Source organism: Propithecus coquereli, unplaced genomic scaffold, assembly GCF_000956105.1.
Source record: "Propithecus coquereli isolate 6110/MARCELLA unplaced genomic scaffold, Pcoq_1.0 Scaffold10, whole genome shotgun sequence".
Taxonomy (NCBI): Eukaryota; Metazoa; Chordata; class Mammalia; order Primates; family Indriidae; genus Propithecus; species Propithecus coquereli.
This window is the reverse complement of record NW_012133858.1, coordinates 14,547,450-14,565,366: the sequence shown is the minus strand read 5'-3', so window position 1 is coordinate 14,565,366 and position 17,917 is coordinate 14,547,450. Positions and strand designations below refer to the sequence as shown.

At 35.1% G+C, this 17,917-nt stretch overlaps 1 protein-coding gene across 3 annotated transcripts in view; it reads left to right on the top strand.

The window, feature by feature from the left end:
* Positions 1-17,917, top strand: part of TP63 (tumor protein p63) — a 221,784-nt gene that overhangs the window by 101,058 nt on the left and 102,809 nt on the right. The gene's annotated exons all lie outside the window — the stretch shown is intronic.

Below are 17,917 nucleotides of genomic sequence, written 5' to 3'. Positions count from 1 at the left end.
ACAAGCAAAAAAAACAAAAAAAAAAAACTCAAGAAGTAATGATTCGCATAACATTTTCTTATTCTGATTGTGTTTAAGTTACTAAATAGGGATAGTTTTGTGATTTGAATTCAGTGAAGGAAAAAAAAGTAAATGTGTTTCAGTCCCTTAATTTTTGCATTGGAAATGGGCTACTATTCATAGTATTATAAAAGTTGAATTTCCTACTTTCTCTGGCTAAAATCTGAATGGCAAAGGATAGAATAGACATTTTCTTTAATGGCTCTGTTTTTGAAGGAATTCCAAGAATCATCTGAATCAATTTGAACTTTGCTTTTCATTTCTAACCCCTGTTCTGAAACAATATGATGAAAGTGGCCATATTCATCTATCAGGAAGTTCAGCTAAAGAGTAGCTCATCATTGGAAAACCATGAGTCTCAAGTTTTACCATGTAGAATCTAGGACACTAAATTATTTGATGGGCAATAAATATAAGTCATCATCTTATGACTGAATTACAAGAAGAAATGTGTTCAGATTCAAACATCTCCATAAATAGACTGTTGTATAAAGAAGAGGTAGCTACCTTAGAAGTTTTGGAACCTAGATTGTGGTCATGAATTCTATACCATTTAGCTATGTGACCTGACATATGTCACTAATCCTCTCGAGTTTCAGTTTCATCACTTCCGAAATAATATAGATGATTGATACTCAAATCTAAATATTTTGATGTCTCCATCTAGATAGCAACAATTTCTTAGAATAACCCATAAATGTGAAATCACGTTATGTATGCCGACATGTAAATTAAATAGTGTTTTATTATTAGAGACTTATTTTAAGAATACTTCTGGCTCTGTATTCAAATACCCTGGGTGTATGAATAACTAACCCTCTCCAAGCTTAGATTCTTTTTTCTTCTTTTGTAAAATGGGATTAATATACTTACTGTAAAAACGTAAAAACTAATTGAGATAGTAAATATAAAGAGCTTACCACAATAGCATTGTTCAATAGATGTTGGCTTTTCTGTAATATTTACTTTTTATTAGGTCAATAATTGAACACAATGAGCTGTTTTAAATAAACACAATTTAAGGGGGGTGGTTTATATGGATGTTACAATATTCTGCCAGCCTTAACATCGAATTCTTCCTTTATTTTGTAGCAGTGTTATTTTTTATTACTGCCTAATTCTTTTAAAATATTTTGAATCACAAATGTAAGTAGTTGAATATTTTTTAAAACTTTCTTTACAGTCTCAGGATAGTCATTAGTCAAAATACTCTAAAATCCTTAAAGACGAAGAGTAAACATTTATTTCAAAGTTGAAACACTATTATCTAACAATTGCTTTCTTTCCTTATCATAAACAATTATGACCAAAATATCCAAAACATATGCACTAAAAGGACCTGGGATATGATATCACCAACTGTGCATTTAGTATTGACTTGTCATTGTATAGTTGACTTAATATTAGGTTGTGATGAGAGCATGTACTGAAAACGTATTTGACAGTGGCATGTGGATACTGTAGTGAGACTTGACATACAGATTCAAGCGCATGTAATGGATAAACCAACATATGGATGACCAACAACAAAGAGCACAAAGTTACAACTTTCTAGTCAATGACATTTATAAGAAGTATGTGTGTGCTCACAGATGCCAGAGAAGCTTCAATCTAAAGTCAGCAGAAAAGCAAATTAAGCTGGCTGTTTGAAGCCCAGGTCTACCACTTACTAGTTGTGTAACATCACAGAAGTTATTTCATATCCCTATGCTTCATTTCCCTCATTTGTAAAACGTGGATTATAATGGTACCTTGCTCATAGGCTGATGTATTAAATCAGACCATGTATATAAAGGGTTAAGAATCATACCTTGCCTTAGGAAGTGCTTAACAAATGTTCACTGTTGCTATTCTCTGACTCTGTGTGTGTGTGTGTGTGTGTGTGTGTGTGTGTGTAATATTTAATACTGTATTAAAGACACTATAATGTCTACCATCTTCTAATAATTTGATTCCATGTAATGATCAAGTGGAATAACAGAGTAAAAATTTGTTCTGGATAAAAATGAAAGTAAAATTTTATTTTGTTAATTGTTATTCCTAGTCAGTCCCTTTGAGAATATTGGGCAGTAAAACAATATTACAGGTGTTCTTATTTATGTGTATATTTTTATTGTAGTTTCTCATAAGCCAGCTCTACTATGGGTTTTGATTAAAAATTGTGTGTTGAGGCCGGGCGCGGTGGCTCACGCCTGTAATCCTAGCACCCTGAGAGGCCGAGGCGGGCGGATTGTTTGAGCTCAGGAGTTCAAAACCAGCCTGAGCAAGAGCGAGACCCCGTCTCTACTAAAAATAGAAAGAAATTAATTGGACAACTAAAAATATATAGAAAAAATTAGCCGGACATGGTGGCGCATGCCTGTAGTCCCAGCTGCTCGGGAGGCTGAGGCAGGAGGATCGCTTGAGCCCAGGAGTGTGAGGTTGCTGTGAGCTAGGCTGAAGCTACGGCACTCTAGCCCAGGCAAAAGAGTGAGACTCTGTCTCAAAAAAAAAAAAAAAAAAAAAAAAAAAAAAATTGTGTGTTGAGTAGATGTAGGAACTATACTTGATTCTTCCTTGATATTCTTTCATTTAGTTGATATTCTGTTATTCTGTTCAAACTTAATAATTTGTTTAGAATTGACCCAATAAATTAATATGGTCTCTGAGTAAAAATATAATTATAATAAATATACTCAATAAATAGTTTATGTAACTTATAAGGGATGTTATCAAAACAGAAATAAAACATCTAAAATGACTGTATCCATTTAGACATTTAAACATGTTTCCAAGTAACCATCCTAGGCAATTATGTTGCTGGACCTCCTCCTCATCACTCATCTTCAATGTAAGCTTATTAGAAGCATAAAAAAATATGTCTTTTATTTAATGCTATTTTTTCTGTTTTAAAATAATCCAATTTAAACACTCTTTTTATACAATAAATTTAGCTGAATGCATTTTTTAAAGGAATGAAAATTTGTCACCATTAATTATATTCCTGTAATAAGTTACACATTGATTCATAAATTACAACAGATTGTTCACCAGGCTCACAGCTCCATGAAACACATCATATTTTTCTTTTTAGTTAAACATATTACAGAGCCTAGCACCTGTTAGTTTTCAGCAAATGCTTGCTGAATGGATTGAGAAGATAGTAACCTCATCTCTTTAGCTAAATTGTTAGCTCCTTCGGGAAAGTTGTACAATCTGTCTTCTGAATAATTCCCCACATTTTCTTGATGTAAGTTTTGAAGACTAGACACGATCCTTCCAACACATTTTTGTCCATTCTTGTTGGGATTTTTTTTGTCATTCCCATGTTATCTGTTGCGTTCTGTTCAGCTGGAATGTATAAATATTAATTTTTAATGCTTCTTTGACATCTATTAAGCAATTTGCAATAGAATTAAGCAACAGAAGCTCAGGCATTTGGGGAATTATCAAAAAATATTGTGCCTAGAAGACTGTCCTTTTCTTCCTTTTGAAGAACATTTTTTTCTGAGTTTATGCAAATTGGAAGTGGCTAATCCAAGTCATCTCTACAGATTGTTAGGCAGGACAAAATGTTTAATGTTGCAAGTTTTCTCTTGAAATTAATCAGTCACTTCCACTGTATAAATCATGTAATATGTCAGAGATTTTCGTTTGAATGAACCAAAGCTAATTGCAGTAAGAATTTGGAAAATTATACCTATTCATCAAAAACAAAGAAATAAAATATCTTATGTTTGAATAACCCTCTACAGTTTAACAAGTTATTTCACATGCATTATCACCCTTGATCTTCACAACCATGTGTAATATATGTCCAAAACCATTCTAAGTACATTATCTCTTTGGATTTTTGGTTTAATTAAATGTTATTAAAATCCACTTAACTTCATTAGTGTACAGGTAGTGTGTATGACTAAATAAAAAGCACCCATAATATTTTAATGTTAGACAAGTGAAAAATATGGCTCTTGTTCTGGAGCTCCAAGTTAAAATAATGGGATCTCAAAGATACATTTTCTTTATCATTGTTTCATGTTAATTTATTGCAGGTAACATTTATGATAACACTGAGACAAAAAACAAAAAAACTGAGGGTGAAAGCAGATCAGCTGGTTGGCCTTGAAGACCTCACTTTTTTTAATTACCCATGATTGCTGACTTTTTAATTATGCCACAAACTCGTTTGTAGACCTCCTGAGTTGAATATTTGGGCATACTTGATAATATCAATACAACTTATGATTGAATAAAGGTCTGTTTGGTTGATTGCTTGGTTATCTGAGAGTGAGATCTTGACTCTTATTTGGCTAAAGCAGAAAATGTCTGAGCAGTGTCTGCTGACTTCAATCAATAGGTCAGTTTGCATTAACATTCAGCAAATTCACTGATTAATTCGTTTCTTCTTAAAATGTGTTAAAAATTCCTATGTAGAAGACCCTGTTTAATATTTGTATGCTAACCTAATGGTGTTAGAAAGAGTATTATTCTTAGGATTTGATAGCATATGAGAAACCTTTTTTTTTGTGCAGGGTAAAGGGATAAATTGTGCTTTTGTTTACATGGCTGATTGTAAGGGTTTGGACACACTCCTATGATGTACTAAGAGCAGTGAATGAAGACAGTTAAAGTAAATAAACCATTATGAGTTAGGAGTTCATATAGACATTCTGCTAATTTGCTTCTTGTCCCTGGCCCAAAGTTTCATGTATATCTTCCCAAGTAGAACAAGTATTTGAATTTAATGGAAAGCCAGCATCGTAACTTACTGCTCTATTCACTCACTTAGAATGTCAATGCTAGAACTGACTTTAGAAATCATCTAGTAGCTAGTGGTTTTTTTTTACCAAAAAGTAAACTGAAATTCAGAGAAACGAAGTGATAAGCTCTAGATTTCGTGACCAGTTGGTGAAGGAGCCAGTCTAGAATCCAGGTTTCCTGATTGTTTCTACTGTATTATGATGCTTCCTTTGAAAAATTAAATACCTATATAATATCCCTTGAAACTAACCCTATATTTTACCAATCAATACATACTAATTTGAGACTACCAAACATATTTAGGTAACGTTATAGAACTGCCCTCACACTGTCATTTTGCCTAACGGCAGCTTATATCTACTTATAAAAAGTATCAAGACTTTTCCTCTGATGTGTTTAGTACCTACTCAATGCCAAGTTTAGCACCTAGACTGTATCATGTTTAATGGAAAAGTAGATTGAATTTCTGCCTCATTTTTATGAATTGTGCTGTAAGAACATGCCACCCCCAGTCCCCAGATAATCTCGTCTAACAGCATTGGTGGTGTAATGAATTAGTCTTGCACGGGTCTGCTGCTTCTGGAGGGCTAAGCAGGGGACCAAATCCTCCCTTTGTAGTGAGACAAGCTGCCAGAGAAGTGATTGATATTGCAGACAGAAGTAGGACTTCAGGAATGAATAAGCAGATAAGTGGGGGAATAAGTAGATAATACTACTACTTTGCACTTAATGTCTTTTGTCTGAGCATCTGAAGGCAGCTGTATCCTTAAACATCAAGGTCTCTTCATGTAAGGAGAGAATGGGGACTTTCCCTTTACACTGTAGTCCTACTCCATAATCAATAAATCAATGAGAAGGTTTCCAAAGGAAGATCAGTGGTAAAGATTTTTTTTTCCCTTTCTCTGAAAAGCTAAGTCACCAGGATATGAAGCAATCGGTCTAAAAGTTATCTTGATCTTGATGCAATGTTTTGTATGCACTTTCTCCTACAATGTTTGTATCTGAAAAAAAGAAACTTCTACTGTACCAAGTAAAACTTTCACTGTATTTTTTTAATCCCTTCTGATTGTGTCAGACTCACTCCCTCTGAGTAATTCTCATTCTTGCATTTATTTCGCTCCTCAAAAATTTCCCTTGTAAATCTTATTTTAGGTCAAAGTCCTTAGACAGTAAATCTTTAAGACAACTTCAGGCTATTATGGCTCTAAGAAATCATTGTGAAGTGAAGCTGTGTTTAATAAGGTTTATGGACCTTGTTAGAGATCTCTTTGAGTATACTTTCATTAATTTTGTACACATCTTGTTAATTCAGACAAAGAGGGTAAGTTGCCAAGCCAGAATTGTTTTCTTTTAGCAGACCATGACTCAAAATTCAGAAGCTGATTCCTAGGAGAATTAGAGAATGATACTGGCTGCCACATGTTTTTTTTTAGATAACTTTGCTCTTTATTTCACAGAGACTAGAATAATTTTCTAGAAATTAAACTATCAAATATAAATACCAAGTGACTTTAAAAATATTGTTTAGCTATCCTCTCTATCTATGGCTGTTTTTGCTAGTTTATGTTGTATGTGGAGTTTCTTTTTAAAATCATAGATACCTTTGAGATCTCAAAGATCATCAGATCTAACCACTTGTGAAATCTGGCCTTTAACTTTATAATTATAATATGCAAGTAACTGGCTTATACTTCCCTTTGGAGGTAAGAGAGCACAGATTGATCAATTCTGTCCCCTGAAGATCAGAAAAAAATATAACTGGATAGGGGAAAGAAAAAAAAAATAAATAAATAAAAACAACAATAAAACAACAAGAAAAACACTGCTAGATTCTTGATTTCATGTTTTATAGTTTGTCTAAGGAAAAAATTGCATTCTTCTAACAAACTGCATTTCCTTTAAAACACAAATTTTGGACTTGGGGGAAGATAAAAAAAACTGTGTACATATGTATTTAATTTCAGAATATTACAGGGATACAAATGTTTCAGTTAAATAATTTGCTTTTGTACAATTTGAGTCAAAGTTGTAAGTGTACCCTTTAGGTGTACACTTACACCACTTACACCTCCCTCCTATTTGATTTCCTTTGAGTTTTACTTCCATATGTGCACATAAGCATTGATCGATTAGTTCCAATTTAGTATGGAGTACATGTGGTGTTTGTTTCTTGCAATACTTTGTTTAGAATAATGGTCTCCAGTTCCATCCAAGTTGTTACAAAAGACACTAGATCACCATTTCTTTTTATGGCTGAATAGTACTCCATGGAATATATATACCACATTTTATTAATCCATGCATATATTGGTGGACACTTGGGTTGTTTCTACATCTTTGTAGTCATGAATTGTGCTGCTATAAAGACTCATGTGCAAGTGTCTTTTTTATAAAATGTTTTTTTTTTTTCCTTTGGGTAGATACACAGTAGTGGGATTGCTGGGTCAAATGATAGGGCTACTTTTAATTCTTTGAGGTATCTCCATGCTATTTTTCATAGAGGTTGTACTAGTTTGCAGTCCCACCAACAGTGCATAAATGTTCCTTTCTCTCTGTAGTCATGCCAGCATTTGTTGTTTTGGGACTTTTTGATAAGAGCCATTCTCGCTGGAGTTAGGTGATATCTCATTGTGATTTTGATTTGCATTTCCCTGATGATTAGAGATGTTGAGCATTTTTTCATATGTTCATTGGCCATTAGTGTATCTTCATTTGAAAAGTTCCTGTTCGTGTCTTTTGCACACTTTTTTTTTTTTTTTTTTTTGAGACAGAGTCTCACTCTTTTGCTCCGGCTAGAGTGCCGTGGCATCAGCCTAGCTCACAGCAACCTCAAATTCCTGGGCTCAAGCAATCCTTCTGCCTCAGCCTCCCAAGTAGCTGGGACTACAGGCATGTGCCACCATGCCCAGCTAATTTTTTCTATATATTTTTAGTTGTCCGATCAATTTCTTTCTATTTTTAGTAGAGACGGGGTCTCGCTCTTGCTCAGGCTGGACTCGAACTCCTGAGCTCAAACAATCCACCCGCCTCGGCCTCCTAGAGTGCTAGGATTACAGGCGTGAGCCACCACGCCCGGCCTTTTGCACACTTTTTAAGGGGTTGTTTGATTTTTTTCTTGCTGATTTGCTTGAGTTCTTTGTAGATTCTGATTATCAGCCCTATATCAGATGTATAGCATGCCGATATTTTCTTCCATTCTGTAGGTTGTCTATTTGCTCTATTGATTGTGTCCTCGGCTGTGTAGAAGCTTTTTAATTTGATCAGGTCCCATTTATTTTTGTTGTTGCTATGATTGCTTTTAGGGTATTCTTCATAAATTCTTTGCCTAGACCAATGTCTATAAGATGTTTTCCAACATTTTCTTCTAGAATTCTTATAGTTTCTTGCCTTAGGTTTAAGTCTATTATACATCGTGAATTAATTTTTGTGAATGGTGAGAGGTACAGACCCTATTTCAGTCTTCTACATGTGGCTATCCAATTTTCCTGGCACCATTTATTGAATAGGGATTCTTTTCCCCAGTGTATGTTTTTGTCTGCTTTGTCAAAGATCAGCTGGTAGTATGAGGATGGTTTCATATCTGGGTTCTCTATACTGATCCATAGCTCTATGTCTCTGTTTTTGTGGCAGTACCATTCTGTTTTGGTTACTATAGCCTTGTAGTATAGCTTGAAGTCTGGTAATGTGGTGCTTCCCAATTTGTTCTTATTATGTAAGGTTGCATTGGCTATTTGAGATCTTTTTGGGTTCCATACAAAGCATAAAACTATTTTTTCTAGATCTTCAAAAAGTGATGCTGGTATTTTAATGGGATTGCATTGAATCTGTAAGTCATTTTGGGTAGTATAGACATTTTAACAATGTTGATTTTGCCAATTCATGAGCATGATGTGTTTTTCCATCTGTTTATATCCTCTGTGATTTCTTTCCTCAATGTTTCGTAATTCTTCCTATAGAGGTCTTTCGCCTCCTCAGTTAGTATATTTCTAGATATTTTGTTGTCTTTGTTGCTATTGTGAAAGGTATTGAGTCTTTGATTTGATTATCAGCTTGACTGTTGTTGACGTATATGAAAGCTACTGATTTTCGTGCATTGTCTTTGTAATCTGAGAGCTTGCTGAATTTATTTATCAATTCCAGGAGTCTCTTGGTTGAATCTTTGGGGTTTTCTAGATATAAGATCATATTGTCAGCAAATGGTGATAGTTTGAAATCTTTCCGCATTTGGATTCCCTTGATTTCCTTCTTTTGTCTGATTTCTCTGGCTAGGACTTCCAGCACTATGTTGAATAGAATTGGTGATAGTGGGCAACCTTGTCTGGTTCCAGTTCTAAATGGAAATGCTTTCAGTTTTTCCCCATTCAGTATGATATTGACTGTGGGTTTGTTGTATATGGCTTTTATAATTTTGAGATATGTCCCTTCTATGCCTATTTTATTAAGTGTTCTTATCAATAAAGGGTGTATATTTAATAGTGCCTCTGCAGCCATCTTGCATTGTGACCAAATTCTTTTGTGAGCTGAGAGTTCTCAAGTTGAGATAAAGATAAAGTGAAAGGAACTCTGTGGGCATCCGTGTTTAGGGACAGGTGCGATAAGAACATAAAGACATATGTATCACTGTTTTGGTAATCTCTGTATACTAGTGATAATTATAAGCTTATGTATATTTTTCCACTTTATAATTTTAAAACACTATCTCATTTGACAACACTTACAGTTCCCTTGTAAGTGAGGTGGTATAAGTGGTGATATCCTTATTTAATAAACATGAAAATAGAGTTTCAAGTTTTCCTGAAGGCCACAGACCTAGTAAGTATCAGAACTCAGACTTGACTGCAGGCTTTTTGACTCCAAGCCATTGCTATTCAAGCCAAGTGTGAAGTGCTTTCAAATATAGCAAATCAGCTATTTATTATGAAGTGCTACACGAAATGTTAGTATGTAGTGTTATCAAATATATCCTCAAGACCTGGGTACTCATTAGGCCATGTTGAGTGCAAATCTTTCCTACAGAAAGGAAATCGACTGATAAGCTGCATATAAAGAAGTCACCTGCTGTGACTGAGTTCACTCCTTTTAAGTTTTTTATAACTCCAAACTTGTTCTTCCCTAAGTTACCCTTCTTTCCTTTTTTTCACCCAAATCCAGAGAATGCCACTCTTCTTGGTAGATTATAGGTTCTGCCCTTTCAGAGAGTGCAAGCCATAGGCCACATGCATGCATTTCTCATAGTAAAATGTAACAACTAATGTAATTCTTTAAAATATGGGATGCAATACTAAGAATGAGGAGGACAGGAGAGCCACCTGACACTGACGAAATAATTACAAAGCATTGGGACACTCATTTTCCATTTTTGACTTTCATATTATCTGTTTCGAAAATGAAATGATTTTTTTATATTATTTCTTAAGCCTCATAATGGTGTGATATTCTTTAGTTCTATTTTTACCAGTACTTACAATTACTGCTCATATTACCATCATTATGAGTTAGACATTCATTTTCATCCTTTATCTTTGCAACACTATATTCTCCTCAGAGACAGTGACAGAGCTCTTCCTCTCTTCTCTGCTCTCCTTGTTGGGGCCTAAGAAGAGAAAGTGGCACCATTGTTATGGGTGACTCAATTTATAGACCTAGGGAATAACGGAAAAAAGATTTTTGAGAAAATGCTTCATTGATTGATATGCACAGTCCTGTGGAAAAGTAATGATAAAGAAATGGATCCTTGTGTTTGAATTCCTGAATTTATCTTGGGAACATTGGCCAGCCCCTGCTGCGTTAGGTCTTTCAAGGCTGGGGATCTTTTAGGAGGATTGATTTTGCTTTACAGGTCTAAATGTAAATGTTAGTCCCAGATAAGCAGAGAGTGTAACTCTCTAATTAGCCTTGCAGGTCTGTCCTTAAAGAAACAAGAGGGTAATGTCCAGCAGTTTAAAGAGGCATCCCCTGCAATTGTTTGCTGAGGGTCAGAGGATCAATGCTGTTGTGACAGTTGGGTGGACTTGGCACACTTCTGTGTGGAGGATGAGAAGAGAGAAGAGAAGCTGATGTTGATCTTTGGTTATAGCAATAGCAGAAGACGGTCCCCAAAATTCTAGAGTCTTTTGTATATCCTTTCAATTCACATGAAGACTTTCAATTTTTAATCCAAGGAGTTAGAAAAATAAAGTAATAGTAAATAAGACATGATTTAGCCCATACCTGTACCTTCAGGAAAGTTAAATCATAAAGCCTTCTGGAAGCTTAAAGTTACCTTAAGTATGAGAAAGATAAAGAGAATTCAGGTCCACCACAGTCTTATTCTAACATACCTTTCCTACTCCACCTTCCATCTTCCAAGTCCCTTTAGGCCCACCTAACTCCATGCTGCTGTTCAGAATACACAATTTCATGTCTCTGTCTTTGGGCCTGTGCTGTGACTTTAATTTAGGTATTCCTTCTCTTTCTCTTTTCAATTCCTTCTCAGCCTTAAAGATTTAACTCATTATCTCTTAGAGGGGAATTAATCACTCCTTCTCTGTTCCCATAGCACTGTAACTGTAACTTAACAGTTAGCATTTATTTTAGTTACTATTTCACGTATATTTAATCCTGACTTTGTAAACATACTAGGTTTTTTCTTTTTTTACATAAGTCTCTTCCACTAGATGAGGAAGTCCAAAGACAGATATTGAGTCTTTTTCTTCTTTGTTATTACAGGATCACAAAGTATGCAGTTAATGTTTGAAAAAGAAATGTGTATATGTGAGAAGAAATAAAATGGTCTCTAACTGATGGTCTCTAATACCCCTTCTATAATAGTATTAACATACCTCCAATGGAACTATGGTTTGATGCTAGAAAAAAATCAACTAATTTTTAACCACCTACTATTTACTTTAGCCTTGATGTTCATTTTTCTGTCTAGATTCCCCATTAGAAAGAGGAGGAAAAACTCAACTGATTAGGTGAACCAGTAAGCATTCTTGATCTATTCTAGAGTAATAATGAAGATCAGAAGAGGGGAGATTGTCTGATATTTGAGGATTGTATGGGAGTTTTAGTTTGCTTAAATGGTCTTCTAGCTATTGACCATGACTAAGAGTTTATTATGGTTGCTAGATAAAAATTATGAGAATCTGGACCATTTGAGGAATGATTTAGAAGAGAAGAAGCTGAATATATCTTTTAAAGAGATGCCCAGACTGAAGCATCAGTGCCCTGGTCATAATCTTCGAGAATCAAGCCATGCCACTACCGCTTACACTGTTATCAACTCAGCCCTCTGTCATTGCAGTTTAAACCCCTTATCCCACAGAGAATCTGTCTGAATCACAAAACCTAGTAAACCAAAAGGAATAATTAAAGAAGATAATACAAGTAATTGATTAAGATGGGAGTAATATTGCCACTTCATTCACTTAGCAAATGAGTTACAAGCAATTCCTCAGTTTTAGTTTTCATTTTGTTGGAGTCAGCTTCCCCATAGCGAGTGTGTGTGTGTGTGAATGTGTGTGTGTGTGTGTGTGTGTGTGTGTGAGTGTGTGTGTATGCGTCTTCATATTATTTAGACTGAAGCCTAACTTTGCCATGTGCTTCTTTCTGTGAATTGAATACAACACCTGTACTGGATTCCATTTGAAGAAATGATTTAATCATTGCTATTCAGAGGCTATGATTTTTCATTTCCCTTTATTTTAAGCAATATATACATCGATCCTAAAGTAAATTTCAATCTTTGCTGGAAATTACCTGTTTTTTTTAGATGTATCACCTTCCTTGAGTCTTTTTAATCTCTTTGTAACAACATTACACAGTTGTCTAGCTAATGATCCATGCAGGTAATGTTTTCTTACAAAATCAAACCAACGGCTTCCATAGGCCAGAAGATCTGGCTTAACCACCCAGGGCACAGAGGCACACCTACTTGGTTGCACCACTTTTTAATCGAGTTGTGAATCAGGCTTGGGAAGCTGGAGTTAAGTCAATTTATTGTGTCTGCAACAGTAGGAAACCCAGGAGAACAACATTTAGGGGAAAAAAAGCTGCTAAAGGGGAAATAATATCTAGGGAAATCATTTGTGGCCACAGGACTTCTCATTTTGCCTTGCAGAGGATGCAAATAGAAACGTTGATTAGCTCTGAAACTAAATTCTTCCATATTGTTTGGGCATGCGTGTGAAACAGTAATCTCTTCTGTGACAGAACAACCTGTCCCACATAGGAGAGTGTGCAGTGTGAGTTCTAAGCTCCAGCCTTAATTAAGCATAGTTTATGTGTCAAATCGAATATAACATTTAACCCCTCTGAATCTTCATTTCCTTATCTGAGAATTGAGGGTAATATGACTATGCTCACTAAACAGGTGTGGTATGTGGATCAAACCAAAACAGCCCTAGCAAGCAGAATTTGGGTGCTTACTCTGCATACTTTCCATGCTGCAGGAAATATAGATCGGGCATCACTTTTGCCCTCAAGTTCCTATTTTATTATGGTATTCATGAAAAATTGGTTAAAAAGTAATGAGATGAGATTTAAAATAATATAGATATCTCCATAATTGGATAAAGTTTTAAAGGAGAGATCAACTGGCTGCCTAGAGAAGACAAGAAATGACAAAAGAAGACAAGAAAATAGGCCCAGCATGGTGGCTCACTCCCATAATCCCAGCACTTTGGGAGGCCTAGGTGGGAGGATTCCTTAAAGGCAGGAGTCCAAGGTTACAGTGAGCTAAGATTGGGCCAATGTACTCTACACTGGGTGAGAGTTAGATGCTGTCTCTTAAAAAAAAAAAAAAAAAAAATCCTAAAAGATCCTAGCAAGCACAATGGCACAATACTAAGTACACAACAGACCCTCAGCAAGAGAGGGTAAAATGGAAGTGGAAATAACAGTTGTGTTAAAGAATGCATTTGAGTTTGCATATTAGAGATAATAGAGGAACTAGGGTATATAAAGCTGCAAAATCGTGAAATATAAGAGGAATCCTTTTCAGGGTGAAATGTGTGATATATGTCCTACTCCTCTTATTATACAGCCTCAAACCACTGCATCCTTCTTTGCCATTAAGATTTTTCCAATAGAAGGACACGATTAAGACTATCCTAGACAGAAATATGGAATAGTTTAAAGCTGGAATTGATCATGGCGCTTTTACCAAAACATTTTCATGTACTCTTGAAGTTGTATTTAGTTATTCATTTTGGAAAATAATCCCCAGGGTTTTCCTCCAGACCTTACTTACAGGCCCTGTTTTCTAATTCCATGTATGCTTTACTCTCATCCGCACTTGGGGTCCCTGGGACAAAAGAAGGACACTAGGCAGTCATTTATTTTCATGTCTTTATTATTGTTTTGCACCAAGGCCTCCTACACTGCACACTTCAAGTGAGTGGAAATGGTTTCCAGAGACAGGTGCTTTTTTTCCCATGGCCTGTTGTCACAGAAAGAAGATGACACCAGCTTGGTGGCATTTGCACTGGGGAGAGCAGCTAATGTGTGCCGCTTCCCCAGTTTTAAACACCATGGTTTGTCATACCTAAATTACTTCAACCCCGCTACTGGAGATGATCAGGGTATCAGTTATCCCGGGTCCAGCTAGGGTTTCAGTCTTTCTTTTTCCCTGATCATTTTGACTCTCTTCTTTTTTTAAATGTCATTTTCATTGTTTCTTGTGGCTTTTTGTTGTAAAGGGTTGCTTTCTGCCAAAACACATTATCGAAGCAGTTGTATAGTAAGGGTGTAGTGTCTGTTAGAAGTATATAGAAAATCTGAGAATGTTAGGCCCAGAAATTCCGCAGGACGTGGCCAACTCTTTGTTGTCCATGTAGGGGGCTGAGAAACAGGCTAGATACCTTTGTCAAAACCTCATAGCAAGGAACGGAGTGAGTAAAGTGAATTAAAAATATATATTTTTAAAAACCACGTTTGCATACATCTTTTTTTTTAATACTTAGGACCTAGGGGGTAGTGCAATCCTGAACAGTGTAGCGGAGAGTATTAGTGGAAACAAGGCTCTTAGAGTGACTTAATTCAACCCCCATGGTCCAAGATACAAAGGTGGTATGTGACACCATGGATTCAAGTTATCCAAGTTTTCCTGAAGTCACAGACTTACAGCTTTTCCTGTTTCCTAGAACTGAACTGTGGCTACCAGTGGACACATATCCTACAACTAAAGGTATAGACCAGCAGAAATTAAAACCAGAGAAGGATGGTGGAGCTCTCTGAAAGCAAAATATGATTTCTTTTTCCCCTTGGAGTTTATCCAGGTCTCCAAAGTAAATGCACCTCCTTTTTATTTTGCCCAGGGAAAGGGTGGAGAAGATTTACGTAAGAAAGAAAGCTGAGTTGCCTCAAAATACAGCCTCCGGAAAGAATGAGACATCCCCTGCATAACCTATTATTCATGCTGAGAGAAGTAAAATAGAGGAACTAAAAGTGAAGCCTAAAATTGCCAGGGCTGAAAGCTTGATAGAAATCAACTAGTCTATTAAATCAACCAAATGATCTATGATCATTTACTGTGGTAGCAGCCAAACAGAGGATGTGGCAGTAAGTAGGAAGGCCAAGGACCGAAATACAATTTTAATCAGACTATTGAAACATGAGACAATCTAGTGCTTTAAAACGTAAGAATTTATGGAAGGTATTTAGTAGCCATATTCAGAACTATAGATATTAATGAATAAAATGATGAAAGGGTACTAAAATTTATTTAGAATCTGTCATAAACTATTTACTGTTATAGGGTTGGTTAGGGAAGTTAAATGTTATAATGTGCCATGATATTTTGATTTTAGAGATGAAAGTTCAAAAAACTAAGTAAACACTCTACTATTCAAACACAAGTTGGTTTAATTTAAGACCTTCTCTTTCCAAAATAGACCAATCAGTGGGGGTGGAGATGAGTGTGTTCATTTTAACGAATAATATATAATAGCAATAAAAGGTAGTTAATTTTGTTCATGAGTATTTACTCTTAAATATTAACAAATATTTTAAATAATACTAGCTCCTAGTGCTGTTGTAGTAAGGTGAGCTCTGTTGTACATTGTTGGTCTAAACATAAACTGGAATAATGTCTAGAAGTCAAAGTATCTATTGACCTTTAAATATTGTTTAATTTTAATTAAATCAACTTATGTTAATGTATCTTAATTAATAGTGTAATATTTTTTTGCTTTATGGTTATAGTGTTAAAAGAAAAGTAGAGCTAGGTGCAGTGGCTTATGTTTGTAATTCCAGCACTTTGGGAGGCCAAGGTGGAAGAATTGCTTGAGTCTAGGAGCTCAAGACCAGCCTAGGCAACATAGCAAGTCTCTTTTTCTAAAAAAAGTAAAAATAAGAAAAAGATTAGCCAGGCAAGGTGGCATGTGCCTGTAGTCCCAGCTTCTTGAGAGGTTGACATAGAACAATTGCTTGAACTTAGGAGTTTGTGGCTGCAGTGAGCTATGATTGGGAGGAGTTTGTGGCTGCAGTGAGCTATGATTGGGCCATTGCACTCCAGCCTTGGTGACAGAGCAAGACCCTATTTCTAAAAATAATTTTAAAAATTAAAAGAAAAATGGAAGCAAATTGAATGCCTAATTAATAGGAAATGGCTAAATTAATTACATTAATGAGCATGTACTCATGTTAGCAAGTTAATTTTAAAAATAGGTATATGCATCTGTATATGCAGATATATATACATACTTGAGAAAATATATTTAATATTTAATATCATATGTACAGTTTGTAAAACACATACTTATGTGTAATATGTATTTCTGGAAGAAAATATACCAAAATTTTAATAATGGTTACCTTTAGTTTCTGGGATAAATGACTATATTTTATTACATACACTCTGTTTTTTATGTTTTCAACAACATATTTGCAGTCTAAACAAACAATACATATATTTAAGAAATCCTAAAAAAATCATTTTTGTACAATGAAGTATTGAGTTCTTTTTTTAACATCTGTGATACGGAAAAGAAAAGTAACTTGGAAATATCTGACAAATATGTCAAAATCTTTATTAATAGGGAAAGCACTTGTCAATAAAGGAAGGCAAAGGATATTAATAGATCATTTAAAGAAGAAATGAAAAGGACAAATGAACCTATTGAGACATATAATATTACTAGCAATCAAGGGAATTCATATTATTAATAAAATAAGATACTTTTTCATGGTAATCTTCAATGCTGTGGTAGTTATAGAAATGTAATTCGGTGTAATCATTTTGGAAAATAACTTGATACTATAGCCATCAAGTAACTTAAGTCCATAATGTTTGATCCAGTACTTTTTGTTGTAGGAATACTTGACAAATGAAAATGCTCATAATATTATGATAACTTAAAAAAATTATGTCGAGTGTGATCTTACTCTTGTTTACACACATAAACACAGGAGGAAGACTACGAAAATTAACAATAATACTCTCTGAGTGATGTGCTAATAGTTGACTTTTATTTTTTATTTTTATTTGTCATTTTTTCCCCTAAGTGTCACACTATTTTTTATAATCTAAAAAATTTTAAATGCATAATGGGAAATAATATGAGGAGAGATGATCTTATCCCCATACATTTGTGCATTTATTTACTTCAACTATTTTGGTGCCCTTCAGAAATAAAACACTGTATAAATCCAGGGAAGAGGTAAAAATACTGTTGTTATTATTATAATCATGGAGTGGGATGTCTGGTAAATGAGCGCTAGAGCCACTATGGACATGGCATTGAAGGAGGGATAAATACGGGGTGGGGGAAGAAGAAAGTGTGAAGATGGAATCTAACCATACATCACAGTGTTTGGGTGGATTCTGGAGTCAAAATGCACAGATTCTGATCTCAATCCCATCATTTAGTATCTATCTGCATCTCAGTGTCTTCATATGTAAAATAGCAATGATCAAAGTACCTAAACCATGATTTTTTATGAGAATTATAAATGAGTTTGATAGGCCGGGTGCAGTGGCTCACGCCTGTAATCCTAGCACTCTGGGAGACCAAGGCCAGCGGATCATCTGAGCTCAGGAGTTCGAGACCAGCCTGAGCAAGAGTGAGACCCCATCTCTACTAAAAAAAAAAAATAGAAAGAAATGATCTGGACAACTAAAAATATATATAGAGAG